At 38.7% G+C, this 14,435-nt stretch overlaps 1 protein-coding gene across 1 annotated transcript in view; it reads right to left on the reverse strand.

The window, feature by feature from the left end:
* Positions 1-1,433: 1,433 nt before the first annotated feature.
* Positions 1,434-14,435, reverse strand: part of LOC126557136 (double-strand-break repair protein rad21 homolog) — a 435,365-nt gene continuing 422,363 nt past the window's right edge. The window contains exon 7 of the mRNA XM_050212811.1: positions 1,434-1,443. The gene's annotated coding sequence lies outside the window, so the exon portion shown is untranslated. The remainder of the gene's footprint in view (positions 1,444-14,435) is intronic.

Genomic DNA, 14,435 nt, shown 5'->3' on the forward strand with positions numbered 1-14,435 from the left:
AATTGGGATACAAAGAGATAAACCTGGAATATATAACATGAGTGTGAAAGGGCATATCCAGAAGTTAATAACAAAGTTAGGACTTGATCAAGCTAACGTAACCAAAAGCTCTATGGATCAAGGTTTTTTGAAGGATGAAACTGAAACTGAGTTGTTTGAAAATACTACAATGTATAGAAGCGCAATAGGAACATTAATGTACATAGCAAATACCACAAGACCAGATATTGCAGCAAGTGTAGCTATTTTAGCAAGAAAATTCAATGCACCTACACAGAAAGAATGGACAGCAACGAAAAGAATAGTACGATACTTGAAAGGTATCATTGATTGGAAATTGAAATTAGGTGGTGAACCTAAGAAAGGAATAGAGGCATTTTCGGACGCTGATTGGGCTGAAGATAGAAGCACCAGAAAATCGATAACTGGTTTAATTACATTCTATTCAGGAGGAGCCATAAATTGGATAAGTCGTCAGCAACATTGTGTAACCCTCTCTTCAATGGAAGCTGAATACGTTGCGTTAAGCGAAACATGTCAGGAAATTAAATGGCTTAAAAGTCTTTTAAAAAATCTCGATGAAAAAGAAACAGTAGCATTTGTATATGAAGACAACCAAAGTTGCATTAGTTTTGCGGAAACAGGTAAAAGGACAAAACGCTCAAAACATATAGATACAAGAGCAAGCTATATCCGAGATTTATGTATGAATAAGGAAATGATCTTGAACTATTGCCCAACCAACAACATGAAAACAGATATATTAACAAAGCCTTTAGGAGTGCCAAAATACAGAGAAATGGCTATTTCGTTGAACTTTAATATTGACTAATAAGATGTATATAAAGATATTCAAGGTGTAAACTGAGTGTTAAAAATGTGACAATTGCCCACCTTTCATATGTAAACCTTTAGTGGATAAGTTGTGTCAATAAAAGCAAGGCTGACGCGTAGCAAATGCGCAGTCGTAGAAAGTAAGCCATAGAAGCAAAACACGCTAGTGTCTTATCTTAATTCTAACAGAAACAACGTCATCGATTGCATTAAAGGAAAAGGACATAGATCAGTGGCTACGTGATACTGATCGTGTGGGGGAAGTGGATCAGCGTCAGCCTGAGGCTCGTACCCAAGCCCCCGCTAACAGGCCGACGCGTCCACAGAGCCACTTTCTCCCGCCTTACGCTATTGAGGTGCCGCCCGTGCATTCATCCTTAAGGACTCCCGCAGCGAGGTCTACTGCGATCGAGGATGAATTGCATAGAATAGACAAGCAGTGTGAACAACAGCTGCTTGAAGAGAGACTGCTTGCCGTTGAACGATGCGAGCAACGTCGAATGGCCGAGAAGAAACGGTTGCTGGAGGAATCAATACATCCTTCTACGAGCATCCCGAGACAGCATGAAGAGCCGTATAGGCCATCAGCTAGTTTTGTTCCCGTGCATACTGCAGAAACGACGCATCGACCCATGCATTATAACTCGACCGTTTTTCCGTCGTTTAACCAAAGCCAAATCTCGGCTCGGAAGTGCACGAGTAAGGAGCTACCAGCATTCGCAGGCGACCCCAAGGAGTGGATGGCTTTCATATCGAATTATGAACATTCTACCGCGATATGTGGCTACACGAATGGCGAGAACATGTTGCGGCTACAAGCCTGCTTGAAGGGGAAAGCGCGAGAAGCAGTTGGCAACTGCTTACTATATCCTGAAAGCGTTCCCGAGGCCATCGAGATCCTGAAGGAGTGTTATGGCCGTCCGGAGATAGTGGTGAACACACTGATGGCCAACATCAGACGCATGCCGCCCCCGAAGGATGACAGTTTCGACGCGCTGGTGAATTATGGTGTAGCAGTGCGGAACTTCTGTGCATCGATTACGGGTTCCGGTTTGCACAGCTATTTCGATGGAGGACCACTGCTGGAGGAGCTCGTGGACAAGCTGCCGACTTACGTGCGGCTGAACTGGTATTACTACCAAAACAGCTGCACACATGTCACGACATTCAACGAGTGGATGAAGGAGTTAGTCCGCTCAGCCAGCCGGGGAGTGAAACATACTAAGGAGGTGAAACATGACGGTAGCAATCGTCAGAACGACCGTAAGTACGCTCACCAAAATGTTCATTCCACAGAACCGGCCGTAAATACAGCACCCAAACCACCGATGACTGAGGGCGACATCAAGCGTTGTGTTGCGTGTCAGGAGAGTTGCGGAAAATCTGTCCGACTGCAGTAAGCTTCGTGCTATGAATGTCAACGCTCGTTGGACCCTAATAAAGCGAGAGGGCATCTGCCGAACGTGTCTTCGTAAACATCCCGGTTCTTGTCCTATTGATACATTGTGTGGGGTAAATAAATGGGAGCGTCGACATCATCGATTGTTGCACTCGCCGAGCAACAATCAGGTACCCAGCACCCGTCAGGAAGGATGTCCTGTCAACACTAATTGCAACGTACACTCTGTTTCGCCCGGGGGTGTAATGCTTAAGTACGTTCCGGTTACGTTGTATGGAAACGGTACGCAGGTAGATACGATGGCGATTCTGGATGACGGATCCTCGGCCACCTTCATGGAGCACGATCTATTGAAAGAGTTGGGCATCGGTGGCAAACCTCGCCCATTGTGCATTTCGTGGACCGGTAACCAGAGCAGGGTTGAGGACGAGTCTGTTGAGATATCCGTGAGGATATCTGGTGTAGGGGCCCCAGGCGTGTACAAAATGCGTGCCGTACACACAGTGCGTACTCTCGGGTTGAGTAAGCAGTCAGTAGCACCGTCGCAGTTAGCCGTCAAATACGATCATCTCAAAGGGCTACCATTACCATCGTATTATAATGTTTCCGCCAGAATACTGATTGGAGTTGATAACTGTTTCTTGAGCCAAACGCAGAAAACCGTTGAGGGAAGAGCGGACGAGCCAGCAGCATCGAAAACACGACTCGGTTGGGTGGTGTATGGTCCGTATAAATTCACATCGACAGAGGCGAATACGGAGTGGATTAAGTCCATGAACGTGCATATTTGTCTCACTGCAGTGAGAAAAAAGATAGTGAGATGGATCTGGCGTTGAGGAAATACTTCTCTTTTGAGTCGCTTGGAGTCTACCTTCCGGTGAAACAGCTGCGTTCTGATGAAGAAGAACGTGCGCTCAGCATTCTTGGATCCAGAGTACGGTTGATAGATGGACGGTATGAGGCTGGTCTTTTATGGAAGTACGAAACCATTAAGTTACCAGATAGCCGAGCAATGGCATTGAAGCGTCATAACTGCCTGGAAAGGAAGCTACGCCGTGATCCGGACCTGGCTAAGACAATGCATGCTAAGATCACGGAATACGAAGAGAGAGGGTATATACGGAAGCTTACCCCTGCTGAGCAAAGTATTAAAGAACCAAATGATTGATATTTGCCCATCTTTCCCGTCATCAACCCAAATGGCTACCAAGGCTGGTGTGGATACACTGATTAACGGTGTATCCAATAACGAATTGAAAATTATTTTGAGAGCTAACGAATTCGACTCAATTCAAAAAGCTATTCAAAAAATTAATGAATCGCAATCTGAACAGCCCCAAGTATATAGCATCCAATCGAGAGGACGTGGTAGAGGAAATAACTCTCAAACTTCCAATTTTTCGCGCAACAGATCATATCCAAACAATGATTTAAATCGTCCTTATCGAAGTTATTACCAAAATCAAAACAGACGTGGGAACGGAAGAGGACATAATAATTTTCGAGGTAGTTTCCGAGGAATCTACCAAAACAGAGGGAGGAATTCTTATCCTTCAAATAATTCTAACCAACACAGAACTGGACATGGGCATAATGTGTTTTACGCTCAAGCGGAAAACTGCCCAGTCCCCCAGCAAATGGTAGTTGGGGGAATTGTTTCGAATCAACCACAAACCACGCAAATGCAACCGAATCCACAGCAGAACACGCACCAGTGTGTAACGTTCAACAGAAGATAAGCAAAACTTGTTACAGCATTAACACAAATTGAACGAATTTTATAATAATTAACCTTGGATTTTCAAGCTCAGAGTGTACGTTATTAGTCGACTCTGGAGCTGAGCTTTCTATTTTTAAATTTAATCGAATCAACCAATCCCTATTTATAAACGGAAATGAAAAATGTACTATTACTGGCATAAATAATTCACCAGTAGAGACACTGGGCTCTACTGTAACAAAAATATTTCTTCCGAACAATGTCGAAGTCGATCACAAATTTCAGTTGATCGACTCTACTATCCCGATCCCAACAGATGGTATTTTAGGGCGAGATTTTTTTAACAAAATATCGTTGCGTAATTAATTACGATACATGGCTTTTATCAGGAGTTTTCAACTCTGAAGAAAATCATATCCCGATTGAAGAAAATTTGAATGGTGAATTCGTTCTACCACCCCGATGTGAGGTGTTAAAACAAATTCATTATGACGAATTATCAGAAGATCAGGTACTAATTTCGAATGAAATTAGTCCTGGCGTTTTTTGTGCTAATACCGTGATAAATAACAATAATAAATTGACAAAACTTATCAACACAACTGAAAATTTTGTAAGAATCAACAAAAACTTTCCTAAAACACTTATTCCTTTGAAAAATTACGATTGTTATTCCTTTGATCCAGCCAATGTCGATGATCGGACGAAAAAATTACTTTCTGAAATAAAAACTGATCACATACCACCTGATTATGAACAGAAACTTACAGATCTCTGTTTAAAATACAATGCCGTGTTTGCTTTAAAAGGCGATACCCTAACTTGCAATAACTTTTACAAACAATCCATTAATTTGAATGACAGTAATCCAGTTTACATTAAAAACTACAGGATTCCTGAAGTTCAGAGAAATGAAATTAGTAAACAAGTAGAAAACATGCTGAAAAATGAAATTATCAGACCTTCAGTCTCACCGTGTAATTGATCACTTCTATTAGTTCCGAAAAAATCTTCCACCGATAATAAAAAATGGCGCCTAGTAGTTGATTTTAGGCAACTGAATAAGAAAATAGTTGCCGACAAATTTCCTTTACCCAGGATTGATGACATATTAGATCAATTGGGTGGAGCTAAATATTTTTCTACTCTCGATCTGATGTCTGGATTCCACCAGATTGAGTTAGAAGTAAATTCTAAGAAATTCACCGCCTTCTCCACAGCAAATGGTCACTATGAATTTAATCGGTTACCGTTCGGTTTAAATATTTCTCCGAACAGTTTCCAGCGAATGATGACCATTGCACTCAGTGGATTACCACCTGAGTGTGCTTTTCTTTATATCGATGACATCATCGTCATCGGATGCTCTGTAAAACACCATTTACAAAATTTGGAAAACGTTTCTAAGAAACTTCAACATTTCAATCTAAAGCTGAATCTTGATAAATGCAATTTTTTCTGCGCTGATTTTACCTTTTTGGGACATCATGTATCTCAACATGGTATCTTACCTGATAAATCCAAACATGAAACTATCATTAATTAACCTACACCCAAAAATGCTGACGATGTCAGAAGATTTGTTGCCTTCTGCAACTATTATCGAAGATTCATCCCGTTTTTTTCAGAAATTGCATCCCCCTTAAACGCTCTATTAAAGAAAAACACCAAATTCGTTTGGAGTGAAGAATGCAATAATGCATTTTCAACACTCAAAGACAAATTGATATCCCCACAAATACTTAAATTAGCTGACTTCAACAAAAAGTTCATTTTATGCACTGACGCGTCGAAAAACGCATGCGGTGCAGTTCTGTCGCAACCATACGGAAATATCGACTTACCGATTGCGTATACGAGTAGGACATTCACCAAAGGAGAGAGAAACAAGTCCACAATTGAGCAAGAGCTAACAGCGATTCACTGGGCTATAACATATTTTCGACCATACCTTTACGGCAGACGATTCACGGTCAGAACAGATCATCGTCCGCTAGTATACTTATTTTCGATAAAAGACCCCGCATCAAATTTAACAATGATGAGAACTGATTTAGAAGAATTTCAATTCGATATCGAGTACGTGAAAGGAAAAGAAAATGTCGGACCTGACGCCATCGTTATCGACTCAGAAAAACTTTCAAACATTCTCGCTTTACCAGTCCAAACGAGGTCCATGACAAAACCAACAACGATTATAGAAAACCAGATGTCTAAGCCTAACGAGACTGATCACCTCAAGGCGTATGACTCTATTAATAACATCGATGCATTTAATTTGCCAAAATTGATGTTCACAATCCTGAACAATGACTTATACGTAAATATTATGACAAAAAATGTGAAAAAGGTACTTGCTCAAGCGCAATTTCCTTATGCATTGAAACGTTTTGATTTGAAAAAATATATATGTATGATAAATGAAATGGCCATAAATCTAAAAATACAAAAATTACCAATTGCAAATAACAACATTATATTTTCGCTGGTAGATAAACAATTGTTCAAAACAATTTGTAACGAAATATCAAAATATGTCGACATAATATTTTACAATCCAGCACAAATTATTACATGCAAAAACGAAATCAATAAAATTATCTCAGAAAGCCACGATACCCCTTCGGGAGGACACGTAGGTACATCGAGACTGTTGAAAAAATTAAGAAGTTCATTTTATTGGACTAACATGAAAACAACTATTAACAATTATGTTAAAAATTGTGAAAAATGTAAACAAAACAAACATACGCTAAAAACTAAAGAAGCGTTTGTTGAAACAACGACACCAATTCAACCATTTGACGTCGTGTCCATCGACACGATTGGACCTTTTACGAAATCCATAAGTGGAAATCGTTATGCATTGACTGCACAATGCGATCTAACTAAATTTATAATAATAGTACCAATTATCGATAAGCCAGCTAAGACACTTGCAAAAGCATTTGTTGAAAATTGCATTCTTGTGCATGGTTGTCCCTTACAGATAAAATCTGATATGGGAACCGAGTACAAGAATGAAATATTTCACAATATATGTAAATTCTTAGCTATAGAACAAAAATTTTCCACCGCTTACCATCCTGAAACTATTGGTAGCCTGGAAAGAAACCACCGAAGTCTGAATGAATACTTACGGCAATTTATAAACGAACAGCAAGATGACTGGGACACATGGCTACCATACTACGTTTTCAGTTACAATACAACCCCACACTCTACACATCAGTACGCACCATTCGAGTTAATATTTGGCAAGAAAGCTAACATACCACAGTCTATTCAAAATTGTAGTAATTTAGATCCAATTTACGGTTATGACTCTTATTTCACTGAAGTATAATTCAAGATCCAATCATCTGTAAAGAATACTAGAGAATTACTTGAAAACTCAAAAGTCAACAGAATCAATAAACAGCTTATAGAAACAAACCCTATTGATATCTCTGAAGGAGAAACCGTTTGGTTAAAAAAGGAAAACAGGAGAAAGCTAGATAAAGTTTATGTAGGACCATTCGAAATTCTTGAAATAGACCACCCAAACGTAATAATAAAAAATAAAATCAATAATGAAATCCAAAAGGTTCATAAAAATAGATTAATAAAATAGTTCCATTGCATGAACATAATATAAATGAATATAAACATTACTAATTATTGCAATAATACATTTATAAAACAAACATAAAACAATTGTAAAGGCGTCTGGACCACGCACATCTTGGAATGACTTCATTATATTACGTCATTCTCCTTAAAAGGGGAGGTGTCATAATGCAAACGCATCACCATTCCCACATTTGAATTATCCTAGAAACAGCATTATTCTAAAGAGGTTCGGTTCTCACGAACCATTTGAACCACATCTGCTTACCATACATTTTAAGTAACATTCAGTCATAAATCGATGGCACCATACTGCGTGCATCGTCCGGCAATCCTATGCTAGCAGGAAGGTCATATTACAGACCTCCATGCCTGTACCATACTCTGCCGTGGGAGCGCAACCGCTTTATGCATATGTTGCATTCCTTTATTTACAGTTCAAGTACATATCAATCACCAATACCCAAACGCAGTCCAGGCGTCTCCTTCTTATATTTTACATTCTTACTTTGTAGAATTGTGTAGACTTAAGTTAGCATTAAACCTTTCTGAATAAAGTCAAACATTCAATAATCGAGAGTCGAAGTGGAAGGTCGATGATTTTACGGTGATGACACGACCAACATACACCTATCAATTACCCGGCGATTACATCTCTTTCATTGCCAACATCTTCAATAAATGTTTAGAAATGGGATATTTTCCAAAATGCTGGCGATTTGCCAAGGTTGTACCCTTCAGGAACCCTGGTAAAGACCCATGCCTAGCATCCAGCTACAGACCAATCTCCCTCCTAAGCGTTCTTAGCAAAGTATTCGAGAGAATTTTGCATGCTAGAAGAATGGAAGATCATTTTGCTGGAAGATGGAAGATCATTGTGCTGTTAATAACAGCATAACTGAAATTCAGTTTGGGTTTAGAAATGGTCATTCGACAGCTCATCAACTTCAGAGGATGTTAAACATCATAAACGATGGTAAATCCGTCGGAAAATCCACAGAAATCACTTTGTTAGACGTAGAAAAAGCGTTTGATAATGTTTGGCATCAGGGCATTCTCTACAAACTTGAAAAACAAGGGTTTCCGATGTATATTATAAAAATGATACAAAGTTATGTAAGCTGCAGAACATCGGCGGTATACCTAGGCTCGATACACTCTGAACCTTATGAAAACAAGGCAGGAGTACCACAGGGCAGCGTCTTAGGTCCGCTCTTGTATAACTGTTATACAACGGACGTCCCCGCATTCGATAATACTCAGTTATCTCTCTACGCTGATGACACCACCATCTTATATCAACAGAAATATCTGGCATGTTTACATGGTGTACTGCAAAGAGCGTTAGAAAAATTTGTAAATTACCTTATTAAAAATTTGTAAAACGCAAGCTATTTTTTTACCTTGTAGAAAAAATTTGTGGCTATCCACCATCAGGCGCAGAGTCAAGTCCATAAATTTAGAAGGCCATGCGATCACATGGGACCCTCATGTTCGTTATCTTGGCGTAGTGAGAGATAGAAAATTATCATTTAAACATCACATCAATCATATAAGAACAAAAGTCCTGGGGACACTGATGAGCCTTTATCCTCTAATCAAAAGAAATGGAGGATTAACAACGGAGGAGAACAAACTCATTCTCTACAAACAGGTCATACTGCCCGCAATATTATATGGGTCAAATGCATGGGGAACATGCTCCCCTGGCAATATGCTCGTTATACAAAGAGTACAAAACAGATTCCTTAAAATGATCCTAAACTTACCTGTTAGATACAGCACCCATGACCTCCACAAATTAGCATAAATACCACTTATAAATGAAAGGATACGTACAGATTTGGATCGCTTTATAAATACCAGCTCGCAATCCAACTCCAAACTCATAAGAGATCTCTTCTTGTAAATATTGTAATTATTATCTTTAGTAATAGGATAAGTTAGTCAGTTTAATAATGTAATTGTTATGCAGATGTAAGATTGATCTAGCACTAGTTTTTAAGGTTTCGTATCATGACACAAGTCCAATATGAAAGATGATCTTCACTTTCCACTTTATAATTGATGATTAACAATTCCCAAACCGTTAGTTTACTCTAACCTTTCTTTTCCATTCTTAAAAGAATTTAATTCTTATCATAGAGTAAATACTTAGTAGTAGAAAACATATTCAGTACAAAGCACTTGCGAAAGTACATTTTTTTTTTGTAAACAAGGATTATTCATCAAATAAATTCAACTATTTTTTGTTCTTTAAAAAAATGCGAATACGGTGTCGCATTCTAACGAACCTATTGCATGGATTGTGGACAATGGAGGACAAAAAGAATGGTATATAGACAGTCGTGCTTCAAAGCACATAACATCTTGCAAGGAGTTTTTCGACAAATTAGAAACCACGTATGGTAAAGAAGTTTTAATGGCTGATGGTAAAAAGGTCGAAGTTGCGGGTTTCGGTAGTGGAAAAATCTATTGTCTTGCGGAAAATAATGAAATAAGAACGATCGAAATTTCGGAAGTATTGTATGTGCCGTGCTTCACAACAGGAGTAATTTCGGTGAGTGCGTTAACCAGCAAAGGGTTCAGTGTTGCATTCATGAAAGATCATTGTTTTGTTAAGGATATAAACGGAAAGTGAGTGGCTGTAGCTAAAGCTGAAGGGAACCTGTACAAACTTTGTACAGATGAATATGCGCTTAAAACAAATGATTGTGAACATACATGGCATCGGAAGATGGGACAACGTAGTATGCAAAGCGTAAAGAAGATCTTTAAAGAAGACGAAATGAAATCAAAGATATGCGAATGTAAACGGGAATTGTCATGTCGATGTTGTTTGAAAGGAAAAATGAATAGAATTCCATTTCCAAAAGTAGCAGAATGGAAGACACAGAACACGCTTGAGTTAATACATACGGATTTGAGTGGTCCATTTGAAAGCACACCAAGCGGTAATAGGTATTACATAACGTTTATCGATGAATATACTAGGATGGCGTTTGTTTATCTTTTACAAAACAAATCGGATGCTGCAGTAAAAATACGAGACTTTATATCTATTTGTAAAACTCAATTCAATAACATTCCAAAAGTAATACGCTCGGACGGTGGAGGAGAGTATATAGGAAAGGACTTACAAAATTTATTAAGGCAAAAAGGTATCGTAAGCCAATTTACTGCACCATACTCCCCACAACAAAACGGGATAGCTGAGCGTAAGAATCGTTATCTGAAGGAAATGGCATTGTGTATGCTAGAAGATCCACAGTTAGAGAAGCGTTTCTGGGGAGAAACTGTAATGACGGCAACATATATACAAAATCGTATCCCAACTTGTGCTACAGGTATTTCTCCTTATGAGAAATGGTTCAAAAGAAAGCCGTCTTACGATTGTTATATACGTCTGACAGCTGTCCATCGACAGAAACTGCTAGTTGGATAGCAAATAGCTATCAGTGGGAATAAACGGAACTCTGTGTCTGAACTGCGAACTAAACACATGTGTCTTCCTTCCAAGAGTTATAAGAATTGGCGACGAGTGACAAATTCTGAGAACCCTGGAGCGCTAGCGCTACGCAGTCAAAGAAGAGCTAAAACAAACGGGTATAAGTGGAGACAGTGTCATGGTCGAAGAGAAACCAACAAGCAGTGGTACAAAAAAGAACATCGCACAGAGTGAACAACGCACCACAATGGCAAAATTCGATATGGAATCTTTTAACAAAGGGCTCATGCAATGGCCCCGTTGGGTGAAACGCTTCGAAGGAGCGATGTCAGTATTTGAGGTTAAATCGAATAATAAAAAAGCATTAACCTCAAATAATCTGCATTACATGGGTGCTGATTCATACAATTTATTGTGTGACCATATTTCTCCGGAAGAACCAGAATCCAAAACATACGAAGAAATAGTGAAGTGTTTGGATGAGCTGTTCAACCCGAAACCCCTCGAAATGGTGGAACTATGGAAGTTTCGTCAACGAATGCAGAGTGAAGGCGAAACTATAACGGAGTTCATCACGGCTTTGCAAAAAGTGGCTGCTAATTGTGATTTCGGGCAATATTTGACACAGGCGCTCAGGAACCAGCTAGTTTTTGGTGTACGGAATCCAAGAATACGCAACCGGTTGATTGAAGAAAGGAATCTTACGCTGGAACAAGCTAAGCAAATTGCTTTAGCCATGGAAGCCGCCGGAGATGGAGCTGAAGTGCTGAATAGCAGAAGTGCTGAAGTGAAAGAAGTGAACATCGTGAGCAACACAACGAAGAAAAACGTCGAGTGTTACAGATGCGGAGAATCACATTTTGCATATGTCTGCAAGCACAAAAGAACCGTCTGCAAAAAGTGCGGGAAAATTGGACATTTGCAGCGCGTCTGTCGCACGAACAATAGAAGCAAAAGTGTGAGGTTAATTGACGAACAACATCAAGACAGCAAGGAGGACGAAGAGGTAAACTCAATTTTGATTAACAATTTACACCAAAATGCAAATCATACCGCAAAAATATACATGACACTAAAAGTCAATAATACTAAAATTCAATTTGAAGTAGATTCAGGATCCCCGTTTTCTATTATCAGTATGAACGACAAACAAAGATGGTTTAAAGATATCCCTATTAGAGAATCAGACATAAAATTACAAAGCTATTGTGGAGGATCTATAAAGTTGTTCGGTACAATTAGTGTTATAGTGGAAAATGCTAAAACAAAATTAACACTATTTGTGGTAGAGTCGAAAAGAGGACCTATTGTAGGAAGGACATGGATGCGAGATTTGAAATTTGATTGGAATGAATTATTAAGAACGGAAATCTCGTACGTAAATCAAATTGTCACTCATTCTTATACTTATCAAGAAGGGATAAAAAAAATTAAAAGAAGAATTTGAGGTGATTTTTTGTAAGTCATTAGGAGAGATTTCAAATATTCAAGCGTCCCTTATCCTCAAAGAAAAGGCGTTGCCAATATTTCTGAAAAATCGTACTATACCATTTGCATTAAAAGAATGTGTCGAGAAAGAAATTAACGATTTAGTAAATCAAGGAATTTTGGTAAAAGTTAACCGTAGTGAATGGGCTACACCGATAGTACCCGTTAAAAAATCAGGAAACCGTGTACGATTATGCGGAGATTATAAATTAACGATGAACAAAAGCTTGGTAATAGACGAATTTCCTTTGCCCACGATAGAAGAACTTTTTGCTAACATGGCTGGGGGAGAAAAATTCTCAAAAATAGATTTAGCGCAGGCATATTTACAGATGACAGTTAAACTTGAACATTAGGAACTTTTAAGACTGAACACTCACATGGGACTATTCAGACCAACACGGTTAATGTACGGGGTTGCTTCTGCTCCAGCCATATTTCAAAGAGAAATCACACAGATTCTCCAAGGAATTAAAAACGAAATTCCTTTCGAATGGAATGAAGGTTGCTAGGAGGCATTTGAATGGATTAAAAAGGAAATGCAATCTGAACGGGTCTTGGTACATTACGATCCTAGCTTACCAATAGCTCTAGCAGTAGATGCTTCGCCCTATGGAGTTTTAAGTCACACCTATCCAGATGGCAAAGAATATCCAATTCAATACGCATCTCAAACACTATCACCAACCCAACAACGATATACTCGGGTGAATAAAGAAGCATATGCGATTATTTTCGCATATGCATTTTCGCATTCAGCAACTCCCATGCAACATTACGCTGTATTTCTAGAATCATTCAATTTTGAGATTAGATACTGACCATCAAAAGAACACGGAAATGCTGACGGAATGTCACGATTACCAATCCGAGATATTCAGCTGGGGGATACAGAAGAACCCGATGAAATTGAACTAAATCAAATAGAAAGCCTTCCCGTATCAGTAGAAGAACTTAGTAAAGAGACTAGCAAAGACATAGATGTTCAATTGCTAATAGACGGTTTAAATTCAGGGAGAACAGTATCCGTTAACGATCGTTTTGGAATCGACCAGACACAATTTTCTCTCCAAAAGGGATGTCTCATGAGAGGCGCTAGGGTCTACGTTCCACCTCAATTACGAAATCGAGTCTTAAACGAACTTCATGAAGGCCACTTTGGCATATCACGCATGAAATCTCTTGCTAGATCTTATTGTTGGTGGAAAAATATCGATAACGACATAGAAAGATTATGTAAAAACTGTGTTTCTTGTGCAAAAGTAAGAAAAGATCCTTCTAAAGTACCAACTCATGTATGGAGGCGTCCACAATCAGTTTTTGAAAGGGTACATGCGGATTACGCTGGGGCATTTATGGGTATATATTTTCTGATTCTAGTAGATGAGTACAGCAAATGGCCTGAAGTAAAAATAACATCGGATATGAATACAGACACTACTATGGACAAAATGCGGGAAATTTTTGCCACTTTTGGCTTACTATCAATTCTAGTGACCGATAGAGGTACACAATTCATGTCAGAAAAATTTCAAACATTCTTAAAATATAACGGAATTCTTTAACAAAAATAAAGTAGAAACCCTGATACCTGAATCAGCATTAGCTTACGTGAAGACCAAAAGGAGAATGAAACAAGTTAAATCCTTTAAATCAATCAATTTTGAAAAGATAAATAAAACAACTGTTACTACTAAAGATAAAAAAGGGTACATCAAAATGATCTTAAAATAATTAATATCTGATACCCTGTTATATTACAGGATAGTGTTGGCAGTATGGGCACAGAATATTACAATATTAAGTCTAGAAAAAAACACCACTACTGGCTTTCGACAGATTTGTAGCTAGGATATCAATAGGTAACATTTATTATGTTCACCATTTTCGAGTAATCGATATTCAAAACGAAGTGGAATTATTGCATGCCGACTTCA

The sequence above is a fragment of the Anopheles maculipalpis genome, chromosome 2RL (genome assembly GCF_943734695.1).
Source record: "Anopheles maculipalpis chromosome 2RL, idAnoMacuDA_375_x, whole genome shotgun sequence".
NCBI lineage: Eukaryota > Metazoa > Arthropoda > Insecta > Diptera > Culicidae > Anopheles > Anopheles maculipalpis.